Here is a 7,107-nt window from a genome sequence, read left to right as displayed (position 1 = left end):
TTGGTTGCATTCTTTAGAACTTAGCCTGAAATGAGATTGCTGCTCAAGAAAACCCTAAAATAGTGTCAGCACACAATATCTTACTCCAAATTATCCAACAACTTTGGATCAGCCTTATCTATTAATAAATGAGTATGTCTGTCACTATCTGCAGTGAATATGTTGCAGTCAAGGCTTTTTTTTTTTTTAAACTTTTTCTAATTTTGAAATAAAAACAAAGAAGAAGATGCAAAAATAGTGATTTCATGGACTTTTAACCTAACTTTCCCCCCAAATAACATTTTGAAAGCGAAGTCGCTCAGTCGTGTCCGAGTCTTTGTGACCCATGGACTGTAGCCTACCAGGCTACTCTGTCCATGGGATGTTCCAGGCAATAGTACTGGAGAGGATTGCCATTTCCTTCTCCAGGGGATCTTCCCGACCCAGGGATAGAACCCGGGTCTCCCTCATTGTAGACAGGCGCTTTACCGTCTGAGCCACAACCATAATACATGATCAAAAATGAAATTTACACCAGTACAGTACTATTAACTCAACTGCAGACCTTAATTGGATTTCACCAGTTTTTATATGCACTCTTTTTGTGGGAGAGGGCAGTGCATAGTATTTTGAAATTATATAGATTCGTGTAACCACATCACAATCTGACTCATTCTTAAAGATTGGTGTCTCCCAGGATTCTGTTCTGAGCCCTCATCAATTTTCATTTTACACATGCTCCTTGGACCTTCTCATCCATAATTGTGAGGTTAACTATTTTTTGTATTTGGATAATTTTCAAATTGATATCCTCTCTCTTGAGCACTCTGGGTTTCCCCAGTGGCTCAGTGGTAAAGAATCTGCCTGCCGATGCAGGAGACACAGGTTTGATTCCCATAGGTTTGGGTCAGGAAGATCCCTTGGAGAAGGAAATGGCAACTCACTTCTGTATTCTTGCCTGAAAAATCCCCATAGACAGAGGAGCCAGGCATGCTACAGTGGTCACAGAGTCAGACACAACTTAGAGCCTGGACAACAACTCTTGAGCTCTCTAACTAACCATTTCACGACTTACTTCCTTCTGTACACTCACTGAATATTTTATTTTCACTTTAAATTTCAACATATCAAAAACTAAACCAGTATTCCTTCATTTTAAAACTAAATAGTCTCTCTATGGGAAATTAGCATGCTGCAGCCCAAGCCAGAATACTCAGGGATCACCCTAGACACACCCACCAACCGTATTCCACCTCCACATAATAGAAGCAGCTGACACTCCAGTGGAAAGTACCATGTGTCACACACTCAACACAGATTAGCTCATTTCACCCTGAATGCAACGCTAAGCCTTATCAGAAATGGCTCCAAGTTTCCCGAGGCCTGAAACGTGTATGGTTTCAGGGGTTGTAAAGAAAAAGAACAGAAAAGTACAAGTACCAAAAAAAATCCTGCAAAATAGGGCAATGTGGATGAAACCTGAAGACAGACATTATTATAGAAGTGAAATAAGCCAGTTTCAGAAGGACAAATACTACATAATTCCACTTCTATGAGATTCCAAAATAGTCAAATTCATAGAGTCAGACAGTAGAATGATGGTTACAAGGGGCTGGCAGAAGGGGAAATGGGGAGTTGTTAATCAACAAGTAGTTTAAATTATGCAAGATGAGCAAATTCTAAGGATCTACTTAAGACATTGTGCCCATGATTAACAGTACTGTGTTGTACACTTAAAATTTTGCTAAGAGGATAGATCTTATGTCAAGTGCTCTTACCACAAGAAAATAAAATAAAAAAAAAAGGAAATCACAATTACCAAAATTAGTACTTATAACAGTGAAGAGTCCTGAAAACTGACCTTTGTTAGTTTCAAAGATGCATCTCCCTTTAAGGCAGCTGCTATTCTTATTTCCATTGTACAGGAGGCACAGGAAGGTTAAACATTTAATTTGACCAGAGTCCTCTTGCCATGGGAGGTCCTGTGATCTCCCAAACACTAACCAGCCCCCCTTCAGTTCATTCTTCGTGCTGACTCTAAATGGATCTGTGCATAGGACCCGGTCTTTCTCCTGATTAGGAGCTGTACCTAGTTCCCTATTACCTTTTTTTTAACCTATTTCTTCTGACTTTTTATTTATTCATTGAGATTTTTTAAAGTCTTTATTGAATTTGTTACACTGCGGGTCTGGCTTTATGTTTTGTTTTTTTTTTGGCCCCAAGGCATGTGGGATCTTAGCGCCCCAACCAGGTATCGAACCCACACCCCCTGCATTAGAAGGTGAAGTCGACGCCTGGACTGCCAGGGAAGTCCCTCCCTATTACCTTATGCAGGCACGATGTCTGGGCTGTCTCTTGCAGGTGATGCTGAACTCTCTCTCCACTCTGCAAGCTTTCAACCCCTTTCCACTCACCTTTCCTGCTCCCAGGACTGTTGTCTTACTATCCTCTTAACTACCTCTCAATGCTCTTGATCATTTTTTCAAAAGCAGAAATAGCATTATTAGTTATTTTTAGCTTATAGGGTAATACGTAGTTAAATTAAAAATATATACAGATAAATGCAAAAAAAAAAAAAAAAAGCACAAGAAATTAAATAGGAGCCACCAGACCACCACCTCATTATCTGAGAAGAACCATTATAAATAATTTAGTGTATACACTTTCCATTTTTCCTGCACATTAGTGTTTGCGTGCATGTGTGTATGTGTGCGTACACTATTCTATAAAACTGGGATATGTTACTGTGATATTACTTTTTTTTTCCATCTTTATCAGTCTGCCAGTTTTCCCCACAAATGTTTTTTTTTTGTTGTGGTTGTCTTAATGGACAACACTGATCACTAAGAAAGCCAAGCATCTCTTCATGTGTTTCCTCTCCCAAGAACTGCCTATCAATATCTACCCACTTTTTACCTCTTCGGCACCAGAATCTAGCACAAGCCTGCAACAGAATAGGTGGTTGATGAATATTTCTGGAATGAGTGGACTAAAGACACATCACCTCGCTTTATAGCCCAGTGTTTTGGAGGTGAAGTCTCACCCTCTGATTTCTTTACTCCCTGCACAGGATCAACAGCCAAACCTTGTGAATTCTACTTTTGAAATGTCTTTAAACCTCCCACAACCGCTGACCTAGTTCAGACTACTGTCATTTCTTACCAGGATTTTTGCAATAGCCTCCTCTGTCTAGTCTCTCTAACCCAATTCTTTCTCCAACTATGACCAGAGTTTTCTAAAACGTAATTTGTTCATGTCATTCTTTTGCTTAAAAGCTTTAATATTGCCTGGAGAATAAATCTAAACTCTTTACAAAGGCATCCAAGACCTTCCATAAAATCTGGGTCACACTTTCCGTCTCAGCCTCAGCCCTCTTCCCTTCCTCTCTTCACATCTGTGTTCCAGCCACATCACACTTTCAGCTGTTCTAGGATAGCCTTTGCATTCCACCATTCTTTGCTTTTCAGATCTATTTCAAATGTCAGAAATACTATGGAAGCTCATCCTATCCCTCCACCAGAATTATCACACCACAATCACAACACCACCGCCACGAACACCCTTGTCTTGCATACCTCTATACTTCCTCATTGTTTTATATCTCTCTCTTTATTCTAATTTCCTGCCTGCATAAGAATTCTGGATCAGCAATTTTAAAGCATCAGTCAAATATCTGAGTATCTATTATGTGTAAAGTACTGATCCCATTTATGATACTCAACTTAATTTTCAGCTAAAATTTGAAATGCAGCTGAGTTCCAAAAATAAATTAGCTATAAAAGGCTGAAAACTTACATGGACCTTGGAAGGCCCCACAGGGTCCTGCTTTATTCAATCTCCCCCCCCCCACCACCTTTTTTTTTTTTTTGGAATACTTCAATCCTGAGGGGACCAGGGGTGGGACAAGAAAAAGAATGCAGTCTTGGATAAAGAGGCTAAACTCTGTAAGGGAACCCATAAACTCTGTAAGGGAATTTGGTTTTAGGAGGACTCAGTTTCAAAAACATTACCTCCCCACAATCTCTATGATTCTCATCCAAGATATTTTACTTGTCTTTATTTTTAAGAATTTGCTCATAGAAAGTTATTTCTAATATGTCATTTAAATGCCTTGCCTAAAAGATTTGCAAATCAAAGTGTTACAACCTAAAACATCTTGTCAAGATAATCAGTTGGTTACTATGTGTCAAATTTAATACTTAGAGATATTTAATATTTAGACAAGTCCAAGTTGTTAATATATTAAGGATATTTGTTTTAATTTTCCAATCAGTTATTTAATTCAGTTCAGTTGCTCAGTCATGTCTGACTCTTTGCAACCCCATGGATTGCAACACCCTAGGCTTCCCTATCCTTCACCAACTCCCAAATCTTGCTCAAACTCATGTCCATCGAGTCCAGGATGCATATTACTGAAGCTAAAATATAAAATCTTAATATGTTGCATGTAAGTTTTTTGAGTACAAATAAGATGATTAAGAAAAAAGAAATTGCAGAATTTGTTTTTGAAATGCTCTGTTTTTTTCTAAGTTAAATCAGCTATTGATTTGCTTCCAAAGTAATTTGCCTCCCATCTTTTTTTTTTCTTCCAATGGTCCACATATTTTTCACTTCACTATTTATTAAGACTTTAAATAGCAAGAGGCACAGGCAAAATGAAAAAATATATATATTAATTCATTTAGTCACTTAAAAAAGCTATCATAGAAGTGGTAGTAGGAAAAATAATAGAATTGTCAGGAGTATTGCAAGGGAAAGTTTATCTGACACTTGAGTCTTATACTCCTCAGAGTAACAGGTATTGGGCTCTCATAGTTTTAATATTAGCAGATGCCTTCTATGTTATATGATGGAATATAACATAATTTGTCTCAAAATCCTATTGTTATCTCACTGTTCCTTTTTTGTTAGCACTGAGTTTTCATTTTCAACTGGAACCAAAGTCATCCCAGTTTTGAAGATTGTCTGGACTCTGACTTGGAACATTTCCAAATCCAAGTTACCTTCCTTCATGAGAATACAGAAGATCTCTTTGCCCAGACTCAGAGACACATATGGATCTGGTTTGCTGTGCTTTATTCCAGGGTAATCCTAACATGACCCTATATACTCTTAGAATCTTTACTCCTAAAGGTACAAAACGAAGGATTCAACTCTCAGGAACTTATCCTCATCTGACAAATGGGAACATTTCCCTATGCTTTCCACTGCCAGTTTCCCTCATTCCTCTTTCACATCCATTCAGTAATTCACCGAATATTCATGGACCTCCTAATGTGTTCAAGGCCGTGAACTCAGCACTGTAGGAATGACTGAGACACAGGTCCAGGTCTGACTCTCCAACCCGTTGCTTTGTAAAGATGTTGCGATCTGGAAAGGATGGGACAGATACCCATCCCTTAAAAACAGTCTCCCCTTACATACCTTCTGAAGGAAGGAGGGATATTGTGCATAAATAAAATAATAGTGGTTAATAATTATAATAAAGTTTATTCTTTAACTCACTCAAGAGCAATTCTCCCTGGGCAAGTTGCTTAGGATTTCTTTACAGAATTGAGGCATGCTTTCACAGAAGGATGGTGGGGGCTATAGTTGGTGCCATGCCTGGCATGGAGGAGGGAAGAAGTAGAGTGAAAAGGCTCTTTCATTTCCTTGGCAGAGCGAGCCTTGCAGCTGGGGCCATGGTCTGCTCTACTGATCCATGGCCTCCACAGAGAGCATGTGTTCCTCTAAGGATCTGAGTCTTAGCCACCAGCCTCTGGAAGCAGCCAGGAGATGCGGAAGACAGTTAATTAAGCCATTTAATTTCATAGAATGTGGTTAAATATTTTATTTTTCTTTCAAATCAAGAATATCTACTCAATTTGAACACTTACCTGTGGTCCCTCTTCCTCAGAACCCAAATTATAAATTTCTGTTTCACAGGTGTGTCAGTAACTCCTTACCCATCAGCTTGCTCATCTGTAAAATGAGAAGGTACCAGATGTTCCCAAGGTTCTTTACAAATGAAAATAAATATGATTTTTACATCAACAGATTTTCCAGGGCCTCCCATTTGATAAGAAAAAGAATATATAAAACAATTTGCATATTTTCTTATTGACCTTTTTCTATCATTTTAAGATTGTTGTTGTTCCCTCGCTAAGTTGTGTCTGACTGTTTGCATCCCCATGGACTGCAGCACGCCAGGCTTCCCTGTCCTTCACTGTCTTCAGGAGTTTGCTCAAATTCATTTCCATTGAGCTCATGATGCTATCTAACCATTTCATCCTCTGCTACCCTCTTCTTCTTTTGCCTTCAGTCTTTCCCAGCATCAGGGTCTTTTCCAGTGAGTCAGTTCTTTGCATCAGATGGCCAAAGTATCATTTTAAGATCACTGGTTGTTATTTACTGACACCACTTTCACTTTTATTATTCCCTCCATTCATGGATCAAAACAAGCAAACAATTAAAGGTTATTATCTTCTAAGATTTTAAACACACATGCACACAAACACACTATGGGTAGTACAACATGGAAATGAAAGCCCCACCAAGATTTAACTCTGCTGCTGCTGCTAAGTCACTTCAGTTGTGTCCGACTCTGTGAGACCCCATGGACTGCAGCCTACCAGGCTCCTCCATCCATGGGATTTTCCAGGCAAGAGTACTGGAGTGGGGTGCCATTGCCTTCTCCAAAGATTTAACTCTAGTGGTTCTCAAACTTTAGCAAGTATTGGAATCATCTACCTAAAGAGGTAAGGAAGAGTCCCAGAATGAATGTCTCTAAAAAGTCCCAGGTGATACTGATCGAGGTACCAGTCCAGCTGATCCAGGACCACACATTTAGAACCACTGTTACTGAGCACAGTCCCCTCAGAGACACAGCCCCTGCGTCTGTTCTCTTCAAATTCCTTAAAGTCATGATGTGTCTCAGGCAATCTTTTCTCCCTTCTATTTCTCAGTTGTCAGAAAGTCCTGAGGATGGTAGTGTTTTCCTTCATGTCAAAGCACTTTCCACCTATTTCTAATCCATCGCCTACTAATTTCTCTGTTTCCTTGAAAGAATTTCAAGCCACTGTAAAGCCTGCATTTAACATCTAGCATGCAACTTTTATGAACTATCATAAAAGCATGAAATATCAATAA

This window comes from Bubalus kerabau, chromosome 12 (genome assembly GCF_029407905.1).
Source record: "Bubalus kerabau isolate K-KA32 ecotype Philippines breed swamp buffalo chromosome 12, PCC_UOA_SB_1v2, whole genome shotgun sequence".
Classification (NCBI taxonomy): domain Eukaryota; kingdom Metazoa; phylum Chordata; class Mammalia; order Artiodactyla; family Bovidae; genus Bubalus; species Bubalus kerabau.
This window is presented reverse-complemented; position numbering follows the sequence as displayed.